This window comes from Peromyscus leucopus, chromosome 13 (genome assembly GCF_004664715.2).
Source record: "Peromyscus leucopus breed LL Stock chromosome 13, UCI_PerLeu_2.1, whole genome shotgun sequence".
Classification (NCBI taxonomy): domain Eukaryota; kingdom Metazoa; phylum Chordata; class Mammalia; order Rodentia; family Cricetidae; genus Peromyscus; species Peromyscus leucopus.
Genome location: NC_051074.1, coordinates 49638628 through 49663883, shown reverse-complemented (window position 1 = coordinate 49663883; position 25256 = coordinate 49638628). Strand labels below are relative to the sequence as shown.

The 25256-nt window shown below is 45.0% G+C and overlaps 1 protein-coding gene across 1 annotated transcript in view; it reads left to right on the top strand.

The window, feature by feature from the left end:
• Pard3b (par-3 family cell polarity regulator beta) overlaps positions 1-25256 on the top strand; it is a 993468-nt gene that overhangs the window by 935134 nt on the left and 33078 nt on the right. The gene's annotated exons all lie outside the window — the stretch shown is intronic.

Here is a 25256-nt window from a genome sequence, read left to right as displayed (position 1 = left end):
TGGGAATTTGGCTTCGGGATGGGGAACATGTTAGAGTTTTGCCTTACTGCCGTCTGCTGTGGCCTCACCGCCATCCTCACAACGGTGCTAAGAATTGAGACACTTGTGGGGTATTTTTTTTAAGGGGAGAGAATAGTATATCACTGCAATCGAACATGTCAGCAAGAATATTGGATCCTGGATGGAATGCCTAAGCCATGGCTATAAAAATGGTATTGAACATCCTGCACCAAGCTTAGAGACAATAACATGGGAAATCCTGTGTCCTAGAAGTTTCCCGAGAGAAAGGGCAGGCTGGCCTTAACCTTGGAGCTTCAGGTGGGTGTTAAAAAGAGGGGGAGAAACATGAGCCTGGAAGGTGTTTTTAGAATCTGCCGTGTCCTTGAGGCAGTGAGCAAATATTGCTAAGAGGCCCAGACAAGTGGCAGAATACAACGAACTTCGTGGGAAAAGTTTGCTTGGCCGAGCTGACCCAACTTGATCCCCGCGTGCCGTAACAAGACACCCCTGGAAAGGAGATACAGTTCACAGAGGTTGGGGCTGTTATCTGAGAGGCGTCGATCCAGTCCATCGTACTGGTCTGCCATCAGGAGCCCATGACAAAAAGGAGACCTTTCCAAGACGACTTACAGCCCCCTTCCACGGGAGTCCGATAAGCTGAGAGTGTGAGAACTAGTGAGTCCAGAAAGAAACAGAGAAAGGTGAATGCCAGCCACCAGCCTGAAGTAACTGAGTATCACCTTAGAAAGGGCAGGCCAGGCTTCTCTGTCATCAGAGCTGAGCCGCAGAGCTGTTGACGCAGAGATGCGGTTGCTGTTGAGTGACATGTGGGCTCTTACTTCTGCGGGTGAAGCGACAAAAATAGTGTCCTGAATTTTCTATCAACCACAGCCTAGGTGACCATCTGCTCTTAGAAAAAGTATGTTAGGCCTGGACAGATGGCTTATCGTTTAAAGTGCTTGCCACACAGGCGTCACGCATGAGGACCAGAGTTCAGATCCCCCAGTACCCAGGTAAATGGCAGGTGGGTGTGGTGTCCCACCTGAAACTCCTGCACTCCGAAGGCAGAGGATGCCTAATTCGAGCTTGCTAGCTAGACCTGCTGTAACTGCAAGCTCTGGGTTCAGCTGAGATGCCTTAAAGAGGAAGATGGACTTCAAGGAAGACTCCTGATTTCAGCTTCAGGCTTCCACATGCACATGACCAGATGTGTGTGTGCCCATACAAGTGTACTCACACACATGTGTGCACAAGTGTTCATGCCTGTACACACATACACACACACACACACACACACACACACACACACACACACAGAGAGAGAGAGAGGCACCACACATACATATGAAAAATATGTTGATTTTCAAAAACAATAAAGTCATATATTTACCAGGGTACCAATTTTTAACATTTTCCCTGGTAGGATACAGGAAGTACAGGCTTTAAAAGCTTTGATGCAGCTGTATTTTATAGATCTCCCTGTTTCCTTTATATGTTATCATGTAAGGGTTGTTTTTTTTTTTTTTTTCTTTTTCTTTTTCTTTCTTTCCTCGGCTATGATTAGTTTCCTGCCCCTATTTTTTCCCCTGGCTTAGCATTTTGTTTTCATTTTGAAAAATGGAGTCATTTCCAAACTTCATTTGAAACATTGAAATATAAGGTTTCCGGCTTTCACTGTTGACGTCTATGGAGATTGTGGTTAGGGCAAAGAAAGGAGGAAATTCTTAGGGGAAGTGCGGAGAGGAGGGAAAAAATCATTTTAATGTCTTCCTGGCCAGCTTGCACCCTGAGTTTAGAAACTGCTCTTTTTTTTTATTTTATGTAAATCAAAAACACAGAAATAACATTAAAAGTCCTATAAATCTCACTCATGTATTAATTCCCCTGTTCTAGTGGTCACCTACCGTGTAGAGAGGGCCCCGAGGATATGGGCAGTGGACAAGGTCCGGGTCTGTCCTTGGGGATCCTCTTTGGTAATGGGGGCAGGCAGTAGGCGTTTTTCTCATAATGATGAAATCTCAGAGTAGTAGCTATTAAGACAAAGGCCTCTAGGTTTCCAACTCCTCTTTATTTCCCCTAATTAGCCCCGAAATGCCCAATCATGGCTGACTCCAAACAAGTCAGTTTAGGAATAAACACTGCTGAAGGGGTTTCGTGACAAAGACATTGTGTAGATGCTGTTTGTGGCGCAGGAGCTATCAACACAACGTACGAATTGGCAAAACCCCGCCAGCTCTGAGACATCAGTGTGGCCGAACGGCAAGCATCTTAGAGCGAAAATCGTGCTGGCACCGAGTCCCTTCCCACACACAATGGTAGCCCTGATTAGCCGCACGTGCCGTCGGACCACTAAAGCTGCCTTGCAGACGGAAGTAGCCATGACGGAGCTCAGACAGGTCCGTGAGACATTTCAGTGAGGAGCGCAAACCCAACTTTCCATTTTGGGGAATCAGAAAGGAAAACACACAGTTCCCTCTGTGTGCTCCGTCGCTGGGGCCAACGTTCGCACCGTGAGAAGCAGAAACGGGGAGACACCCGCTCTGCTGGTGTCTGATCTGAGGTGTGCAGATCCAGTCCCGCTGAGAGTCCTAGTTTTCTCCATCCCTGCCCGGGGATTCTCCTGTCCTCTTAACTGAATCACACACCAGCTCCCTGCTCTCTTCCTTTGCCAGGAGTGAGGGACAAACATGTTTTAGACATGGTTTCTTTAGACACCAGGTCCTTATCGCAAAAGCAGGATAGTTTAAATACTTGTGGAATTAATTTTTTAATCAAAGATAGGACTAGGTCTGTCTGTAGAAAGTCACCGGCCATCCTTACAGAGAATTGAGTCCACCCCCTTGCTGACTTGGCTCCTAGCTTGTTCAGTAAGATGTCAAAAGGAGCCTTAAAGGTAAAGTCAGTCACCTTGACTTCCACGTCAAATTTGGAAGCGTGAATAGAAAAATGCATCCTCATCTAGGCACTCATCCCTAAGCCTTTGGGGAACTCCATCATCTCTAAAGCCCAAGCAGGCGGCTGTCACGCTAAATGACACCACACAGAAATAAAGCAGAACCCTGGCTAGCCCTGGCAAAGACCGCTTCCTAGCGCTGGGTAGTTAGGAGCTTGCCTGCGGCTAAGGGCTAAGCAATGTTAAGTGTTATTGTTAAGCAATGTTAAATCTTCGGCCTCCAAAGGAAAATGACTTTATTTCTTTTCTCCTGAGACTGCTGTGTCAGGAAAGCTGGGTCTGCTTGTAATACCACCTCATTAGCAAACCCCAGGCCTTGACTGGGGCTGGTCTTACCAGCCTATGCAATCCCCAATTTTCTTCGGTAGTAAACAATGAAATCGGCATCCGCCCCACACACCCCTTAGTCTTGCCTGATACAAATTATTACTCATGTACTCACCGCAAGTGAGTGGCTGTTTTCTGGGCTGTTCTAACGAGTGAACACCAAGGTACACATATCCAATAAAAGCTTCTTTTCCACCCTAGCCTCCCAGTCCCTTCCATTTCTCCCAGCCTCCATTCGTATTTCATGGGCCCTTCAGCGGTGGGCTCTCTGTTCACCCATCTCTGCTGCCTCCATCATTCACCTGACCCAGTCCTGGCCCCCTGGGATCCCATTATCCTAGTCTCTACGGGTGGCTCAGTACATCAACACATGATGTTGCTCCTCCAGGTCTGCAATCAAGTGTGAGGTCGTAAGGAATGAGCGAGACAGTAAGGCACACTGCTTCTCATCTGTGGTCCCCAGCGCATGGAAGGTGGCTGGAGAAGCTCATAAAACCGTTTTTATCAGCTCCATTCCAAATTTCACATTAGGCAGCACCAGCTGGGCCCCTGTTGCTGGCCAGCATTCCTTTTAATCATGTGAGCAACTCCCCGGACTCTCCCACAGTGGATGTTCAGACCCTGTTCTACCAAGATGACTAAACATTCCCAAGCCTAGTCTCCAGAGATGACCTCACTTCCTCTCCGCTACGACCCCGAGGCATCTGACACTCGCCCGCCCTCAACTTCTGCTCCCCGCAACTCAGCCTGCTGTCTTCTCCAACGCACGCTTCCCAAAGGATCCGAGGAGGGTCGAAGCTTGGAGCCAGGCCATGTGTGTAGCCCCAGCTTAGTCACTGACCACCTGTGTGGCCTTGGCCGGTGATCCAGCTGCTCCAGGCTCTGCTTCCTCATCTGCAAATTGGGGATGACATCAGGGTCTCCATCTACTGGTGGCGGCATAGGAATCGGATGCATGACAGTAATGCAATCAGTGAATATTTGAGGGATTTTTTTTAGCTTGTTTTTATTTGATCCTTGGGGATGAGATTTTTCCCTTGTATAGTGAAGCAAGCCCCATTCTCGCTGGTGCCTCTGGGACCTGAGAACACCGACCTGCCTTCTCTGTACTGCATCTCTTTAAGCAGAACCCCCTTCTGGCTTTCCTCCCCGTTGCCTGTTTTGGTAAATGCAGAGGCTCGCCAGCACAGCTTGCTGGATGTCCTCCCCTCCACCCTATGGAAAGCGCAAGGTTAACACCTGCTTGGAGATAGGCTGAGGGTCCTAATGCAGAAAGCACTGGTTGACCCTGGGGAAATCCCAGGTGTCCCAACAATGGAGAGCGAGGTAGCCCAGCAAACTAATATGATTTGAGTGGCAAGCTGTGCTAACAGCCAGGCTAGGAGACAATGTTTCCTATTGCTAGGGGATCCATCTAGCAGGTCCACAGTGTTGACTTGGGTATAAACAAGAGGACAGGGCTTCTGTCCAGCAAGATATAAGGACAGGCCTAGGATTTACCCAGGGTAGAAGGCTAAGAATGCCACTCTAGCTGCTGGAGCCGACGGTGTGAAAGCAGCACCCCTTTCCTCCCTGGGAGGAGCCCCAAATAGATCTGGGCACTGTTAGCTCAGGACAAGAGTGACAACCATGATGCTCTAGGGCACGAGCTAGGAAGATGGGACTGTGGACCTGCTAGATGGATCCCCTAGCAATAGGAAACATTGTCTCCTAGCCTGGCTGTTAGCACAGCTTGCCACTCAAATCATATTAGTTTGCTGGGCTACCTCGCTCTCCATTGTTGGGACACCTGGGATTTCCCCAGGGTCAACCAGTGCTTTCTGCATTAGAAGCCTCAGCCTATCTCCAAAACCTGGCTTTTGTCCTCAACCTTCCTGCCTCATAGAGTGTCCACATTTCCCAGGGAAACATGACCTAGAAATGTTGACTGTATTCCTACAGGACACTGCAGCCTCCCACCTCAGGCTGTTGACCGTACCCTGGTACTCGCACCTGATTCCACCTCCGGCAGTTTCTTGGGTGTAAATTATCACCTGTATCTTCAAGGATTCAGTTCTGATCGTTGCAATGAAGGACCCAGTAGAATGGCCATACCTCTCTCTTGCTGAGATCCCAATCACAACTATCTGTCTCACACATCCACCTTTCCAGCTCCCCCATGCCAAATATAAGTCCCCTCTCTGTGCCTCTATCTGTCTATCTGTCTATTTATCATCTGTCTCTGCGTCCCTCTCCCTCTCTCTGCCTCTCTCCCTCCCTTTATCTTCCATAACATTTGTTCCAGTCCTCTACAGTACCACTCTGAGTTACATAGTTCTCCACTGCTCTGTTCTACTCTCATTGGCCTAAAATTCCTAGAAGTGAGAAACTTTGCCTTATACTCACGATTATGTACACCCATCACTAGACACAGGACCACACACATATAGTGGGCTCTTAATTCATTGGTATAAAGATGAGCACACATTTGTTTTCATTCAAGTAATTTAGGGGAGAGAAATTCTCCAGAGCTTTCTCGACAGTCGTTAAGACTGTTTTCCAATATAGTAAGGATTTCTCCATGAGAACGTCTCTTTTCCCTGGAATCAATACAAGGCCAGACTTCTAAACAGTTAACCCTTCATAGCCTTTACTGTGTGCCAGGTACCTCTCTAAGCACTTTGCATGTATTGACTGACTTAATCCTCGCAATACCCCTTTGACTCAATAGCAGCCCCGCTCTTATCCCCTGGTCATGGGCAAGGGCTCTGGGTTAAAGAAAGGAAATTGCCCGCCCGAGTTCAACAAGGAAGTAACGAAGATGGGACTTGAACCTAAGCCACGTGCCTGCCAGTCTGCAGAGTTAACCACTGGAGCTCCCTTTTCCTGGCTGTGATACTCCCTTACATCATTTTATCATCGGTTTCTCCCCCTCGCTAAACTGTAAGTGCCTTTGAGGACAGGGACTGTGTCTTATTCATCTTTGTATATGACACAGAACATTACTAATATCCAAGTTAAGTAATGCCTTTCAACCATCTCTGTACTACTGTCGTAAAATCAATCCCTTCCTCCTTCCCGTGGGCCCTTCATTTGAAATATGAACAGTTTAATGTGTAATTGCCAGATGAACATTAAGCAATATACTTTGCCTACCAAAAAGAGACTCCTGTTTTGTTAGAACGCTCCTGAGACTTGAAATAGCAGTGTCTGCAAATTGGTACTTTGGTTCTTCGAGATTAGGAATAATATCTTCTCAAAAGGAAAAAGATTATACAAACTCTGTCGGCAGAACACTGTGCAGAAGACTCTCAAGGAGAAAAAAAAAACCTTTCCCAGGACCAGTGAACCACTGCTCCAGCCACATGTGGCTCCTAGTCCTGATCTTGCACTAGCCCGTACCACATCTGTTATTTGGGAGGAAAATGCATCTCTGAACATCTCACACAGCTTTCAGCTTGGCTGTGTGATGAGAGCTGATTTTGGATCGAATGGGCCACTTTCAAAGGAGGAAACAGCTTATGCTTTCCTCCTGCGACCCCAAAATAAATTCGCCTCTAAGTATGTTCCCAATGTTTTCAAATTGGGTAAGGTTAGATCCCAATCAGAAGAATCCTCCATAGGAACATATTCTACCGTCATACTCCAGTCTGTTCGTTTAGTTGATTGCGGCTTTCTTGCCTGTGTTGCCCTTCTCTATCCTCAGAAAGACCCCAATCCCAAGGTCATGGCTAGCTGTGAAGCCCTCTGTTCACTGTATCCTATCATTCCCAGCAGCACTTTATCTAGGCAGCGCCTAGGACCCTCCCGCCATTTCCTTCCATACTGAAAGGCTTCCCTTACAGATTTCTCTGTCTACTTCTCCAGCTGGCTTCTGCTCTGCTCACCACTGTTGAACTCTCTTTGCCAACCTCACATCATCAATAACACTTGCTATATAGATAGATCGTGGTGACATTCAGGTTCTGCAGGTATTTCGGCCAACGCCACACCAAGGGTCTTTGGCTAGAGATAGTTTAGCTCAATAGTTCAATGAAAACTTGAGCACTCAGAACACTGGGTATATGTGGGAGGTGGGGTTGGTCATCTGGGTCTCCAAGCCGCATAACTGACTACTCTCTACCACATGCCAGCTTGTCTAAAAACATGCTGTATGGGCAGATATGGACTGCTCCTAGCAGTCGTGACAGTAGGTGGGACGTTCTACCAGAATCTGAGACCCATTCAGCTAAAATCAGACACTGTGAATCATGGCCCATCTCTTGACACCTTTCTCATGGGGCAACTTTATCTGAAGGAACTTCCTTACCACCAGAGGCCTTCTGGGCCGTGATTGAGGCCACTATTCTGTCTGCAAGAATGCTAAGAGGCCACAAAACCTGCATAGATGGAATCTTGCACAACTGTCTTTGACAGGGTTCAATGCCTTTTGAAAATCAGTTGTACACCCTCCTACACCCCCAGTGACACCCTCCTACACCCCCCAGTGACATCCTCCTACACCCCCCAGTGACACCCTCCTACACCCCCAGTGACACCCTCCTACACCCCCAGTGACACCCTCCTACACCCCCCAGGACACCCCCCTACACCCCCCAGTGACACCCTCCTACACCCCCCAGTGACACCCTCCTACACCCCCAGTGACACCCTCCTACACCCCCCAGTGACACCCTCCTACACCCCCAGTGACACCCTCCTACACCCCCCAGTGACACCCTCCTACACCCCCAGTGACACCCTCCTACACACCCAGTGACACCCTCCTACACCCCCAGTGACACCCTCCTACACCCCCAGTGACACCCTCCTACGCCCCTCAGTGGCACACTCCTACACCCCCAGTGACACCCTCCTACACACCCAGTGACACCCTCCTACACACCCAGTGATACCCTCCTACACACCCAGTGACACCCTCCTACACACCCAGTGACACCCTCCTACACCCCCTAGTTACACCCTCCTACACACCCCAGTGACACCCTCCTACACACCCCAGTGACACCCTCCTATACCCCCAGAGACACCCTCCTACACACCCAGTGACACCCTCCTACACCCCCAGAGACACCCTCCTACACACCCAGTGACACCCTCCTACATCACCCCAGTGACACCCTCCTACACCCCCCAGGACACCCTCCTACACCCCCAGTGACACCCTCCTACTACCCCCCAGTGACACCCTCCTACACCCCCCAGGACACCCTCCTACACCCCCAGTGACACCCTCCTACCCCCTACCCCCCCCCAGGACACCCTCCTGCACCCCCCCAGGGACACCCTCCTACACCCCCAGTGACACCCTCCTACACCCCCAGTGACACCCTCCTACACCCCCAGTGACACCCTCCTATACCCCCCCAGCCTGATCTTTCTCATCCTTTCTCCCCAAGTTCACTGTTTTGAAAATCTGGTCTTTGGGCTCCCTCCCTAGTGGAGTGAACTGCCTGTTTGAACGACCTCTGACATTTCCTCGGTTTTAATGCTGAGGACAAAAAATGATGAATTAGCAGCAATTTAATTCTTTGTGAGATGACTGTGTGCCCAATGTCAACTCAAACTTCCTGAAAATGCAAAAAGCCCTAGCATGGAATGTCGCTTTAAGGTGCCAAACAGCTGAGGTCAAGGGTTAATGCTACTACCATATCATTTTTATGTCACTTAGTTCCTCAGATAAAAGTCCATTTTAATCAAACTTTTCATCATTTCCTCATAGGCAATATATCCTTGATGCCAGTTAGAGTATTTGATATTAATTATTCAGTTGAAGGCCTCCATTATGAGTTTAGTTGGAATATTTGTGATTTAAAATGTGTTAAGACCCATTACAGTACTGATGTCCCCAAAGTAATTTTAACTGAATCTTGATGGGCCATATATTAAATTCCATACTTTTTTTTTTTAACTTTTTGACTCATTTTCCATAGCAAATTCTAAACTGTTGCATATTTGTTGGCTAAGTACTCTTTGTAGGGGAAGAGTATGTGCCTGCAATTTCCAGAGTGCCAAATCTGACATTACCTTGGACTTGAAATATGCTAAGCTGGGTAAGCACGTCCATGTTTCCCCCCTTGCATGTACTTAAAGGAGTGTTAGCATTTACTTCCCACTTCTCCAGCCAAAAGTAAAGAAGGTTGTTTTGTGCATAGGCATCTGCTTAGTTTAGACTGTTGCTCTCTCATTTCTCATATTCCTTGGTAACTCTTGATGTTTTCCTATTTTATTACCATACCACCATCTGCCTCCAGAAGCTTGTCGCCCTGGAATTATGGTGGCGGTTTTCTTAACAGTACTGCACTGTTCTGCACAATGTGTGTGATCTCGTTCTGCACCCGCCTCCTCCTTGGGTCTTATAGACTGCCAGCTGTTTGCTACTGTCCCTTGGCTCCAGTTCCTGGGTTTGCTTTGTACAGAAATCCTTGTATTAACTTACTACGTGCGGGTCATTAATTCATCCTTGAATCTGATACAAGTATTTTTGCTGTCTGTGCCATTTCATTATTTCAGATGACACAACATCACTACAACGTGTAAGCATCCTGGATAAAACATTTGTGCCTAACCAAATGTGTGAATGTGTTGTATTATTCTATAGGAATCATTAACAGTGTAAAAACACTAAATGTATTTTTCTTCTTTATATACCAATATCCACACGAAATTATTTCAAAGATACCATGTCTATTCTTGAGCTAGTCAATGGTATTTTAAAAAGAAAATCAAGCCATGAACAATTGAAGGTGGGGTGGGGGCAGGTTTGTGGAATGCTTCAAGGACCAGTAATACTAGTCATTAGTGTATTTTCCTATGCATGATCTTCTATCCTCCCCAGCCAGCTGGGTATTGGTCATTATGATGCTCTTTTAGTTAACAAAGTCTTCAAACTGGAAAAAGCAGGACCAGAATCCAAACTCAGCTGTAGCAGAATAGTATTTTAATGTGTGTTACTTTTGTTTATGTTCCATTTGTTTAACTCTGTGAAGCTGTGGTACTTTGCCTGTCTAAAACACCTGCTGGTCTAATAAAGAGCTGAACGGCCAGTAGCGAGGCAGGAGAGAGAAATAGGTGGGGCTGGAAGGAGGAGAGAATATATAGAAGGAGAAATCTGGGAGTAAGAGGAGGAGGAGGACTCCAGGGGCCAGCCATGCAGTTACACAGCAAGCCACGGACTAAGAGTAAGATTTAGAGAAGTAAGAGAGCGGGAAAAGCCCAGAGGCAAAAGGTAGACAGGATAATTTAAAGTTAAGGAAACCTGGCAAGAAACAAGCCAAGCTAAGGCCAGGCATTCATAATTAAGAATAAGCCTCCGTGTGTAAAGTATTTGGGAGCTGGGTGGCAGGCCCCCAAAAAGAGAAAAAAAAAACAACAACAACAAAAAAAAAAACATTTAGCTTTTTCTGCTTTCCAGAGCTTTTTTCATTTCTTTTTACTATACCACTAACTCGAATCTCAGTTGGTTGGAATATCATGCCTTCTTTTTTTTTTTTTCTTTGTATAGCTTGTTTATAGAATGGAAGATATCTTAGGTCATTTTAAAAAAGGAATCCATGAGTTGGGGTGTAGCTAAGTGTTAGAGTACCTGCCTAGCATACTTGAGGCCATGAGTTGAAACCACAGCACAGCTCCCTGCACCAAATTACATTCACATTCATTTTAACATCTTTCCAAAGAAAATCGAAAATGCTGAAACCTGCAGGCTAAGAGAAGCTAACAAAATATAAGACAAACAGAGAATCTATGAGGGGGAAAAAAGGATGTTTAGACCCTGGATAACATAACTTTTATTCTTATATCACTATGATAATCTTTCCCCAAGTAAAATCACTCAACCATCTTTTCCTTATTAACCATTAAATTGTTCCTATTGGCAGCAGAGACCGGGAAGTGGAGAGCTCTGGCTGTACAGAATGTAAGTGCTCTGTACCCATGTGCCAGGACAGGGTTCCCAGACCCCAGCTTTCACTTTGCAATACTCTTTTACATTGGGACTTATACTGGAACGTGAGGGAAGGAGCCAGTATCTGATGCACATCTATTATGTTCTAACTAACTAAAAGCTATGGGGAGGGGGTTGCTTCATCCATGTCCTGTAATATCTTGATGTTTAGATGAATGAAAAGACACTTGGGGATGCGGAGTAATATGGTCAAGACTGTGGGTCTTGTTGTCAGTCTTCTTCTTTTTACCTCTGAGATCTCTGGTCTCTGCACTATGTCAAGGTGTCCTGTTCTAGCCTTACTGAAAACAGTCTGGAGAGAGGCGTTCCATAGCCATTCATAATGAGGCAGCCCTCCTGGTCCTGAGTCTGTCCTAAACTAGCATAATAAATAACTTGGGGACATTATCAGGAACAGGCCCCTGGTAGGTATTCAAGATTACTACAAGCAGACTCCATGAGCCATGGAACCCCTTTAGCGTGCATGGTTAAACACCCACCTCTTCCCACTGAACTACCTTTGTAACAGTGCACTTTTTTAAAGACTGCTTCCCTGTTATGCAAAGTGGTTGAAAGTGTGCGACATAAGTTGGTTCTACTCAGCAACTCTTTTGGCAGAGAGAGAATTCTTGATCCTTTTAGGGTATGGTTCTAGTAGATCCTAGAGGGGACATGGCCAAGAAGCCAGTACCAGATCGCGGTGGGAGATTTGCTTCAACTGACTCTGTTACTTCAAATACTGGGAAGGGGAATTGGCAGTGGATTACCATGGCAGTGCCACTTGAGCCCATCTGTGCCCTTGTTCTCATGTGGCACAGGCCCCACGGCCTCAGTCATTATGCTGAGAACACCTTGGTCCAACTCCATCATTTCCAGCAAGGGCAAACATTTGTAGTACAAATGGGAAAGGGGTTGGTACAAAAAGAGCAGCTTCCAGAATGTGCTCTGGCTTCTATTCCAAGTCTTCAATTAAGCCTAGACAGAAGTGGCTCGGGCTTGTCCCAACAGAGCATTGTCCTGTGCCACAATTAGTACAACTGACCCTTGTGGTTGAACGTAGAAAGACATGTTAAGTAGGTGGGGACCTGGCAATTCTCATTGGCCATGCTCCACCAACAGGATACTCTGAGACATCATTAGTCCCCTTCAAAACTGGCCGATGCTTGGAAGGAGACGGGGTGATAACTGCTCAGATAAGGCTTCTGCCTGCTAATTGCCTACATGTAGAGGAAGCAAATGCAGACCCACATCCCGAAATGATAGCGTCTGACAGCCTGGTTTTTACCAGAAACTAGAAGGAGCTGTAATTGTTCTAGCGGGAGTCTGAGATGGAAACTAAGCACGTTGAGCTATTTTGAGAAGGTATTTGCTGCAAAGAAGTCCTTTTCCTGGAAGCATTCATGTAAATCCAGGATGGAGTCTGTATCAAGCCTCTCAGACATTTCCAGTGGTACGTTGGTGCCTTTGATGACTTATGCTAAACAATCTAGACTGTGGGACACCCCGTACTGCACTGCTAACATCAAAATGAAGTCCATGTATAAGAGAGAGCTTGTAGCCAGCATGTTATATGAGTAACTTCCGGATGTGCTGTCTGTGCTGGGGCTGAGCACTGTGATGACTGCCTGCTGTGGGCCGGTTACAGACCAGTCACTCATGTCCGCCCTTTATCAACAGCTTGGATGTCTCTGTCCTTGTGATCTCTCCTTTCATCTCTAATTACAGTGATAATAATGATGATGATAATAACAATAATAATAAACAGTAAGTCACTGGGACTATCTGCAGTTTTATCAACCTACATAGATGAGTTTGCAAAGTGCTGACCTCTCCTTATTCCATCATTTATCAGCTGTCACTGACTACTCGCTAAGTTCCACAAGCCCTGAGAGGACCACAATGAGCTCAGAAGGGCACGGTTCCTCTTCTATAGTATTTATATTCAAGTGGAGAAGAAAGTAACTAATCAACAATAAATAGAAAATCACCACACTGCCCAGCACCACCAATGAAAGGACAGATGTATTATTCAAAAAATATAATGTGAATTTGGACCAATTCAAGGGCGGGAATTAGACATGTGTTATGTTCTGAAGGAGGTTAAGGAGAAGAAATAGAACATGGAAGGCCATGACAACGTATGTTGTAGCCTTGTGGTAGGAGAAGGCTTGACAGAGGCTGAGAGAGAGAGAGAGCGCGCTGTGTGGCTGGAAGAGAGGTGGTGAGAACTTAGCGGGGGAGGCAGAAGTCAGATCATCCGTGGGCAAGTGAGCGCTGTTTATATTTACTCAAAGATTAATTAGAAACCTCGGCCGAGCTTTAAGTCATGGGAGGATGGAGTCAGACATTGCTCTGAAATCTTGTCTAGCTGCAGGGTGAGAAGAGTTTAGAGCAAGCTGGAGTGGATGCCGGGCAGTCGGAAGGGATGGATAGCCGTCCACAGGAGAGATGCTTGTGGTACACACCAGGATGCTGGTGCTGATCGCAGAAATGCAGGAGGGCGGTGTGGAAACACTGACAGTGAAAGATGATGGATTGCCTCTGGGGGTGGGGGGGTAAGTGCATCCAGGTGTCAAGAGCAGATCGACACACAACTGCTGGATGTTAGTGCCACCCCTGAGAGGAAAGGCACTGAGAGAGGATGGGGCTGTGGAAGATCCTGAGTGTGGCTTGGTAGGTTTGAAGGGTCTTCCATCCCTTCCTATGCTGGAGACAGGGCTTTGTATGGATAGGAAGTGCAATGGCTGACCAAGGATGCTACCCAATGTATATTCATGAAAACTGAATCAAATCCCCCAGGGCATACCAGAAAAGGATAATATGATGAAGTGCAGAATCTCATATTCAGAATGCAGAAAAAGAGGCAGGTCGATGGTGTGGATCCCAGAGGCCTGGGCACGAGCCTGTGCCTATGACATGTCGTCACTGTGGACAGAAAGGCTTATGTATCACTGTCTCTGTAACTTCATTCTGGAAATAATATTTTTCTCAAGTAGGAAGAATTGAGGACTTGATGTCGTCTGGCATTTTGTGACTAAGCATAGCTCTGACCCCATGTGGCCGAATCATGAGGGGAAGAGGGAAGAGTGGCGGTTATCTGGCCAGCTGTACTGTGTTTGTGGACCTGAAGGTCCTTTTTCTAAAGAGCTGTGTACTGAAGTGTGCATGCGTGAATGAAGAGGCACGAGTGTTCAATTCACTCTCAAGTGGTTCGGGAAAATAGTGTTACATCTATAGACTAAATGTATATGCAACTTCAAGTGTGTGTAGAGGAGAGGAAAGAGGAGGATGGGGAAGAAGGGAAAGGAATGGAGAGAAAGAAAGCATAATAAAGTGGGGGGCAAAATGTAAACCGTGGGTTTGAAGAAAGGATGCAGAGGTCCTTTGTACTGCTGTAATAGTTACAAGAAGTGGAAGTTCTCAAAGGTTCCCAGAGTCCATTCAGAAGTAAACACATTCTCATTCTGATGTGCTAAGCTGGGTTTCCATCCGAAAGTAGACTCTGCCCGAGCAGCAACAGCGCACGCCTTTAATCCCAGCACTCGGGAGGCAGAGCCACTCAGATCTCTGTGAGTTCGAGGCCAGCCTGGGCTACAGAGTGAGATCCAGGACAGGCACCAAAATGACACAGAGAAACTCTGTCTCAAAAATAGCAAACCCCCCCCCCAAAAAAAGTAGACTCTGAGACAGAGATCTTAGTTTGAAGTGGGCCCAGCAAGCAGCCAACACAGGGAGAAAGGGGAGAGAGCCCTTGAGGACGGTCGTCACTTTTTCAGGGCCTTCTGGGGCAGGATAGCCATCTCACCTGACAGGCAAGAATGTTGAAGTATGTATCTTTTGAGTTCCGTTAGTCATTGCCAAAGGGACTTTCAAGAGGTGCCAACTCCCTGATCCCCTCTGCCCACCCACTGCGCCCCATGCTTGGAATAGTATCTCTAGACCTAAGTGCTGAGGTAAGGAGGGGCAGAGCCCTGCTGCCTCAGAGAGCGAGCCTTAGGTCCCAGAGTCAGCCGCCATCTGATGGCCTCCCAGGAAGGAAAATACATAGTTATGAAGTAGCTGCAGACTCTTCGAATGTCTTCAGGTTTTTTTCCTGAGGTCTCTATGGATTGGTGGTACCCTATGTGCGACACACTGAATCCCAATTTCATCAACAGAGCAGGGGGGCGGGCAGTCCTGGATGATAGAATTGCTGAGTTCTCTTTGCTTCACTCAAATAAACACTTCATCAGAAGGATGTAAGGTCTTTGGCAAGTTCATTTTCTATTAAGTGCATGCCAAGGACATCACCAAATTGGAACTGCACCTCTGAGATGCTCCTGAGATGACAGGGAGCCTAGAAAATGGAAATCTGGTGTTAAGGTACTTAACTCAAACACACCCATCAATGAAAGATGGCGGTTTAAGTCTCTATGGCAACTGTACTCAGTGCTGTGGTTATAAATGCCCATACAGTCAAGTTTTGCATAGGTTTCTGTTAACACCTTTGCTACCGTTAAAAACAGTAGGTGGGCTGGGTGGCTATAAATGCACACAAGCGTAGAACACAAGACCTGAGTTCTATCCGCAGAAGCCCACATTAAAAGCTAGACATTGCATGGTGTCTGCACAAGGGAGGCAGGGACAGGAAGATCCATGGGGCTTGCTGGCCAGTTAGCCTACCCCATATCCAGATGCCAAAGAGACCTTGTCTCAAAGAGCAAGGCGACAACTGCTGAGGAGCAACACTAAAGTTGTTTTCTGGGCACACAAATGCACACACATACACACACACACACACACACACACACATACACGTGCACGCATACATGCACACGGGCTTGGCCAAATGCGGGGTTTCATCTTATGGCCTGGGTCCAAATTTGACAGTCTCACTTCAGCATTAGTTGTTCTCCTAAGCTGTCCGTGTTAGATCTATGAAGCCCAGAAATCGGTTACACCCAGTTCAATTAAGATGCTGGTTCTCACTCTATCACAGAAGTACATGTCAGAAGTCAAGCAGGCTACAAGATAAAGTCCTAGTGTGCAGCTGACAGGTCAAAGAATGTGAATATTTTCAAGTCACTCATATATATTGTTAGATTGATCTTAAAAATATGTTGTGCCAGTTTTACACCTCTACCAGGACTGAATACAAATCGTCTTTTAGGACCTCTATCAGGCCAAGCATAGTGGTGCTATGTAGCAATTATGAGCACACACTGTTTTAATTTGTAGTGTCTTTGCTCATAGTGAGATTGGATATTATTTTTTTTTTCCAAGATGGGATTTCATTCTTAAGGTAGCTCTTCCCCCGGATTCTCTTCCAGTGGATCTAACCCTTTGCATCATGGGCAAGTAGACTTGGTGACCTGACAGGCATGCTTCACATCTTCTGGGAGAGACATTCCTAGGGTGCTCAGCTCCAGTTCATACTAACTCAAAATGTGCTCCTTAGACTAGCATTTCTATCATTGGAACGTGTTATTTGTTCTGCTGGGTCAGGAGAATGATCTCCAGGAGCCATATTTATGGTTTTGAAGGAGTGAATCTATTAAATATATAGCAAGCCAAAGTAAAAAATAAATAAATGCAAGGGAGGGAGGGAGGGAGGGAGAAGAGAGATGGAGGGATAGCAAAACATCATTTTGGATGTTGGCTGGGGAAGTTAAGGCAGTCAGCTGGAGTTCAGGACTGAGCTTTCTTCCCACCGCTGTACTCTTTCCCACCACAGGCATTTTCATATCATGGGATAAGCAATAGTAACCTCAGTTGGGAATAGCTCACCTCCTAGCTGTTCTCCAGGGCGCAATGTTTTTACTCTTGGGCTGTTTTACTGTTCTCTTCCCTCCCTGTCACATAGTTAGGGGGACCAGCCCATTCCCAGACAAGGCGTCTTAGAGGACGAGGACGCTTGCCAGAAATTTGCACGGTTCTGAAGCAGTGAGGACCAGTTTCAGTTCCTGAGCCAGCCGCTCAGTCTGCTCAAACAGCGCAGGAGAATTTACCAATGTAATGCACTGTAGACTCTTTCACCTCCAGGAGAAGGAAGCTGCTGGAAGCCTTGACTTACAAGTGTAGGTGTTAATTTGGCTAAACCCAAAGGATTCGGGGAAACTCGGAGAGGTTCTTGGTCTGGGGCCTGCATGTGCCCAAATTGTTCATTGATTGCTTGCAGAGAATCACCAGACTTTCTGAAACTGCATGCCAAATGTTTGGTGAGTAATATTTTGCACACATTCCTAGTAGAAGTGGTGGGCAAGAGAGTTTTGTGACCCAACAAGCTGAAGATTTACCAAATTCGAGAATTGACTCTAAAATCCTCTTTAAAAGGGTCATTTTTTTAAATTCTCAAATTATGATTCCAATGTGACTAATACCCTTTTGCAACAGAATGATAGTGACTCCAAAGACTTTTCCATTCGTAAAATTTTGTGAAAACAAAAAAATATTCCAACAGTAGCTTATTGAGTTCCAGGGTGTCTTAATATAGAAAAAAAATAATCATTTCAGCAAATAACCTAATTGTGGTTTGCCTTTCAGCCCCACACAGCAGTGTGTGCCTGTACTTCTTTTCTGAACAAAGTCTTGACTTGTTTTTAAACACAGTGGAGACTTCCCAGCAGGCCGAATCGACATCACACTCTTGTCCATGTGCTCTCATGGCCTCCCACGGAAATATGGGAGCAATGCAGAACCTGTTTAAACTTGAAAGTCAGATTTGTACAGGAATCACTGCTACCTAGAGAAGGATTCCCAGAGCTGGAGATGGCTCCAAAGGTACAATGCCTGCTGCACAAGCCTAAGAAAGTGAGTTTGGATCTCTTGTACCCACAAAAAAGCCAGGCATGCTGTATTAGTCCCATAACCTCATCCATGGGGACACAAAGACAGGTGGATCCCAGGGACTCACAGACCAGCCAGTCTAGCCAAAATGGTGAGCTCTGAGTTCCATGAGAGACTCTGACTCAAAAATTAAGTGTAAAGTAATAAAGGAAGACACTCAAGGACAACCTGTGGCCTCCACACACACACATACACACAGAGACAAGCAAACACACCTACATATTTCATATACACACACATACAACAAACACATAAAAAGACCCAAAAAAATAAAAATAAAGGATTCATACATGCTATCTTCCCAGAAGAATGACATCATAATATCATCCCCAGGAAGCAGAAAGGAAAGGAAACATTCATAAAAATGAGCAGGCAGCAAACTCCATGGGAACAAAAAGTATTGTGTGGATCCCACCATAAATTATAACAGCATAAAGTCATGGGAGAACCAAAGAAAGTAAAATTTAATATTAAACTATAGCTACCCTGCCATAAATAAGTTAGATAAAGAACCCACTTAACATATGTGGGATATTAAAATGTATTTATATCTATACCTGCATTGTGTGTGGTTACATATGTGTCACTGGCAATATTTTCTATTGAAAAGATCCAAGACTTTGGCTGCTGGTAGAGTGCAAATGTATTCTATTCTTTCTTAAAAGCCAAATGCCCTCAAATAAAGGATCGATCAATGGCTAGAACTGAAGGGCTGCTATATCTTTGCTTATAATATGGATTTGAGGCCTCCTCTAGTCTTTTTAAATAACCTTTTTTGCCTAGTAGTGGGATATTAATAAGAGAAATGGGTTACATAAAGCATCTTCAAAAAAAAAGGTTTTTTTTGCATGTGAGTAATTTCAGGTGGCTAAAGATGAAATGGATGAACCTGAACTCAACAAGCTGCTCAAGGTCTCAGGCAAATTAAAGTTAATGCTAAGTCATATCATATAGTGCATTCTTACTTGAGAAGTCAAGAAGGTCGGTAATCAAGCCAGCAAGCCCCAGAGTGCAGCTGCTGGGCCACCTTGTGCAGTCTCTAAGGGAACAACCAAAGAAAATACCTCAAAGACTCAACAACTAGAGAAAAACAAAAATAGCCAGATGTCCCAGAAGGCTCTCTTGGTATGATGAAGAAGGCTGGGGCAGGAATAACAGCCTTTGGGCTTTATCAACCTTACTAATAAAAGTCACTTGGCTCTCCATTGAGAAGAGCAGTTGGTACAATATGGAAAGGTTTTAAAGACCATTAATTTCTTGAAATGAAACAGCTGGCCTTATTGGCTATTAAATAATGAGCCAGATTCTCCCCAGTTCCTAAGTCACTCTCTGGTAGTAAATTAGGCATTTAGGGAGGCACATTAACTCTTTAAGAAGATTAGAGTTCAATTTAGGGCACTTTACGCATAGCAGGAACAGATAGGGAATCTGGCTGCAGCTAAACACAAAAAGGGTGAAAATGAGATCAATTATGATGGCGAAGCTCCATCTATAGCTGGTGTTGACTGGATAACTTGGGTGCACACAGGAAACAGGAAGAGCTGAGCTGAGGGATAGCACATCTACTGTTCTCATGGAGAATGGGACCACGAGGGCAGAGTTGAGCCTTCCTTCGGGAAACGGTGAGCTAAGCCATGCCATAGAGTGCCACTGAGCTGAGACGTCGAAGAGATAATCTTCTGTTGTTTCTGGCAAATTGAGGAAGGAGAGGCAAATAAATGGGTAGTTGCAATCAAGTAAAATAAGTGCTAAGATGGAATTGAAGATGGAGGAGGAACACCTTGTACCGTGAGCTGAGGAGTTTACCTAAAAAGACCCAAAGGCTTGATTGTCTTTGCATTGTAGAAAAGGTTCCTTGATAATTTCATGGAGAATCAGCAGTTGGAGGGGCAGGAATGAAAGGGAGAAAGGCAGTGGGAAGGTGTTGGTGTAGTTCCTAGGAAGAATGTCAAGTGACCATGACCTAAGGGAGGCGTGGCAGAGAAGGAAGAAAGACTATGCTGAACTCATGGCTAACCAGAGATGCTCAAGAAGGCAAGCGTGATGGCAGAGCTTTGACTCTGGAGCCCAGGGCCTGGGCAACAGGATCAATGAAGGCATCAGTTGTTGCCTGGTGAAAACATGGTATTGAGAGAGTTCTGGGCTCCAGAAGCATGTTGAGACAGCACACAGAGAATGAGACAGGACCCCTGAAAATCATCTAATAAGACTCCCAGGAGACACGCTAAAAAGAATCTGAGATTCATAACATGGTATGATTCCTAGAAGTTACACTGAATCTCTGAAATAGTGTTTTGTGTTTCGTTCAGCTTTGTTGTTGTTGTTTGTTGTTGTTGTTGTTGTTATCCCTGCTTGAAGGGAGAGATTTCAACAACACGGATGTCTCTAAATGAGGCTCTGTCATTGTCCACCACGAAAGGCATGGGAAAGTAACAAATAGAAATGGTAGTCTCTAGGGGGAAAAAAAACTTTTTTCCTGGGAACATCAATAGTTAATAAAATGTGGATCTGGATATTGGGAAATGTATGCTCTTTGTGAGAAGTAGAAACTTTCACAGGTTGCAGACTAGACAAATTAACAGTTCTTCCTCTGTCAGCACTTAAAATCTATACCATGGCTCCTCTCTATGGTATGAGGTGAAACGTGCCAACAAATTGGCTTAGATGATCTCTCTGAAAATGTGGAAGAAATTATATATTGGAGAGAACGAGGGAAATTCTTATATATTAAGAAGTGTTGACAACCTCACCACAGCATAGCAAAAAATGTCCTTAAAGACAAAACACTTGAATTTCAGAAACCACCGTTACAGTGCTCTATGCTGTATGCAGCAAAAGTTGCATTTTTTGAAAGAAAATTGACATCAAAGTTGCCCAAACCAATAACCCTTGTGGCAGCTTCATGGTGAGAACCTCATGCTTTAGGAATTTGAAAAGCCTAAAATTAAAAGGGTGGAGAGGTCATGCGTTGTCTAAAGGGAATTCAGCAAACACAGACAACAGAACTCAACATGGCATGGCCTTCCAGGGTTTTCCCAAGTCGTCTCACCATCTCAGAGCCCCTTGCATCTCAGCAGCAGGAAGAGGTTTCCAGGTAGAGCTGCAGGCTGCCATGTGAGTGGTTATTCACAAGCCCATCCGGTGAGTCGATAGGCTTCGAGCTCTGACTGTCGTGTGCTCTTGCTCCTGCAGATTCATCCCCAAACAGACCAGAGCCAGGGCCAGCTAGTGTCATCAATTCCCAAAGAGACCACGGTGTGTTTTGGTGATAAGCAACTCCATTCTCGTTTTTTTGTGTGGTTTATGTGTATGTGGGAGGAAGTACAAATGCTTTTGGAGTAGCCAAACATAGACCTTGGCTGTGTCTCTCGGTTGCACTGTTCCTTTGAGTAGTAATTTGAGTAGAAATTTTACAATTTCATACATATACACTACATGTTTTAATCTCTCTTCCCCAACTTCTCATTTATATCTAGTCCCTAACACACACACACACACACACACACACACACACACACACACACACACACACACATTCTCCTTCATAGAAATAGCTTGCCCCTAGTTTGGGTTTTCTTAAGTGTTGCATAGAATTTCATCAGGGCTGGCTCTGTGATTCTGAGTTTGGAACAAACCATCAGAGCCTGGTGAGCTCACCAAGGGGTACATGGCTGGGTACCATATTTCCTTGGCTCCCAGAATCTGTCCCTTGCCAACAGATCAACATTATATACTCAGGCCTAATGACTGCCTTCCTACTCCATAGCTGACTGTTAGGGCCACCCAACCTCTGTGGACCCAGTACCAGTATACACGGTTGTTATGAGTTCAAAGTTTATCTATTTTATGGCATATTCCAGAATCAATAAAGATTCATGGACTTAGATGCAGCTTCGTAGTTATAGGTAAAGAGTTTAAAAATAGTATTTCTCAGGCTTGAATGTCTATAATGATATCTTGTTTTCTGTGTCAGTAAGGACTCAGAACAGGGAGACATTCAGACCTATGGGACCAAGAAGAGAGCAAAAACCACTGAGTAGTTTATCAGGGAGATGCCTTGCTGAATGTAGCATTTACAAGACTAAAAATAGAACCATAGGTCCCTCGAAGAAAGGGTTATCATGTCCTCTGTCAGTTCCCAAAAACCCTTAGTGGAAGAGGAAAGATAGCCACCACCCACTTCTTAGACAATTTGTGGCCTATAACAGAGCCCCATGATATTTTTCTTCCTAAATTCTATTTTGAAGAGATTTGGGAACTGCACAACAAAGATAAATGAAAGCTACAGAGAATCTTTGTAAATCCCCCCCCATGTGTGCACACCACTCCGCCATTGTCAACACCCCCCCCCTCGGCAGAGAGGTTCGGTGATGATTGATAGCGGTACATTGACATCATAATCAGCCACAGTCCCAGCTTTATGTTAAGGTTCTCCTCTGGAGTTAGGCGTTCTATGGATTTTGACAAGGTGTAATGACACACATCTACCACTGTGATGTCATACTGAGTGTTATCCTGAAATCCTCTGTGCTCTGTTTGTTCATCCCCCACCTGCCCCTCCCCATCTCTGATGACTAGTAATCTTTTGACTGTCTTCATAGTTGTAACTCTGAATGTTATGTGGTTGGGTTTGTATAATATAGAGCAGTGTTTCTCAATCTTCCTAATGCTTCAACCCGTTAATACAGTTCTTCATGTTGTGGTGACCCCGCAACCATAAAATTATTTTTGTTGCTACTTCATAACTGTAATTTTGCTACTTATCAATTGTAGTGTAAATATCTGTGTTTTCTTGTGGTCTTAGGCAAGCCCTGTAAAAGGGTCATTGGACCACCCCCCCAAGGGTCATGACCCACAGGCTGAGAACTGCTGATATCGAACCTTGTCAGGTTGGCAATTCATTTAGTGATACACATTAAAGTTTCCTGCATTCTTTCATTGCCCGATCAGCCAAGGTTGACTAGCATTTTGTTGTGTGGCCACACCAGTTTGTGTAACCATTCACCTACTGAAGGGCATCTTGGTTGTAGCTGCTTCCAAATTTGGGCACTTAAGAATAAAACTTCTGTGGACATCTGTGTGCACAAGCGTGAGAGCCTTGATTCTCAAATCCTGCGGGTGGGCTCATAGGAACAAGATCATGAGATCTTATAGTGGGAACATGCTTAGCTTTGTAAGAGACCGTCACTCCACCTTTCAAAGGGGCTGGACATTCGGCATTCCCACAAACAGCTGTGGCTCCACATCCTGCTCACTGTCTGGTGTCGTCAGGGGACTGGATTTGGTCATTCTTGTGGCTGGACCATGGTTTCCACTGTTGACAGTGGAGCAGCCTTTCATTTTTGTTTGCTATCTGTAGATCTTCTTTCATTTGTATCTGTTAACATTTGAGCCCATTTTGAAAATTGCTTCTTTTTGTACTTGGGGAGTCCCTTGTACATTTGGATATCAGATGTGTCTTTTGAAAATATTTTCTCTCAGCGTGCAGCTTCTCTTTTCATTTTCTTGACAGTGGCGTTCATAGAGCAGAAGTTTTTGTTGTATTTTTTTTTAAATGAAGTCCAGCTTATCAATTTTTCCTTTCCTGCATTATGTCTTTGGTGTATCTAAAAAGTCAGCACCTTGTCTAAGATAATCTATGCTTCCTTCTATTTTATCTTCTAGGAGGCTTACAGCTTTTTATTTTGTATTTATGCCAATGATCCATTTTGGGCTAATTTTTGTGACAAGGGTAAGGTCTGGGTTTCGGTTCATCTTCCTGTATTTGAGCATCCTGCTGTGTCAGCACGTGTGCTTTGAAGGTTGCCCATGCTCCATTGTGTTCATGTGGTCCTTTGACAAAGGCCAGTTGAGTGTTTTTATCATTCAATTCCTGAGGGTTTTTTTTTTTTTCCATCCCATTCTGTTGACCTGTTTATCTGTTCTTTTGCCAGTACTATACTGTCTTGATTACTCGAACTTTATGGTAAATTTTGAAGATGATTAGTGTCAATCCTCCACGTCTGTTCTTTTTCAATATTTTGATGGCTATTATTCTAAGCATTTTGCCTCCGCATATAAACTTTTTAATCTGTTTATCAATATCCACAAAGGAACTTTCTGAGGTTTGGATATCTTAGCTACTTTTTTGTTGCTGTGATAAAAATGCTCTCAGAAAAGCAACTTAAGGGACAAAGTGCCCACAGTTTAAGGTTACAGCCCAGCTTGATTGGGGCAGTCACAGCAGCAGAGTCTTGAAGCAACCAGTCACATTTCATCCACAGTCTATATCCTCATAGGATATAGACTTACCTAGATCAGGTAAACTTCTGTATGTCAAGTGGATGGATATAAATTCCAAATCATAATGTAACATCTAGAGTTTAGTTAATATTAAGTCATTCAAAGCAAGAGGTTTGTACCTCCCATCAATTAAATAAGTATATGCATTCAAAGAGCAAGAGAGCCAAGCTATCCTCATTTATGCACTTGTGATGTTTATGAAGTTATGTGCTCCACTCCTTGCACAGCTCCAGGGATTGACCCAAATGTCAAGGGAATGAAGACAGAAATGTGGATCAAGATACAGGAAAGTTGGTATCAGTTGGTCTGGGGTCTTGGATGGAGAGGCCACAATGTGTTTATTGTATACAGTAGAGCAGCGAGAGATATTGGATACAGCTGATCAGGAACATCATGCTTATGGGATACAGCTGACAGAAAGAGGCAGCTTTAACTCACCTCAGTAGGAACCGTCTCCATAAGGAAGCAGTCTTTGGATCACAAACATCCGAGGTAGAAGGCTATGGCAGACATTTTCTACACATATGTGGACATACAAATGTCCACATTTGCACTTGGACCTGAGGAAGGCCTTGCCATCTCTCTGAGCCTCACCCAGGGAAGACTTTGCCACTCCCATAAGGATGAAGCATTGGGTCCTTGGCATGGCCATACCAATGTAAACAACATATATTCACTCAGGACTTCCTCCACTCCCCACAATCAAATATCATTCATCCATAAAGAGAAGGAAATGTTGTCATTTTCAAGAAAGCGCATGGAACTGGATGGTATCATGTTAAGTGAAATAAGCCAGACTGGGAAAGATAAGCAGCACATGTTTTTTCGCCTACAAGGAGATGAAAAAAAATTTCTTTTACCTAATAGCAGAAGCAGGACTAGGAACTCTTAGGAAAGATGAAGGGAGACAAATGGAAGTGGGAAGAAAGAATTCTAAAAAAAAAAAAA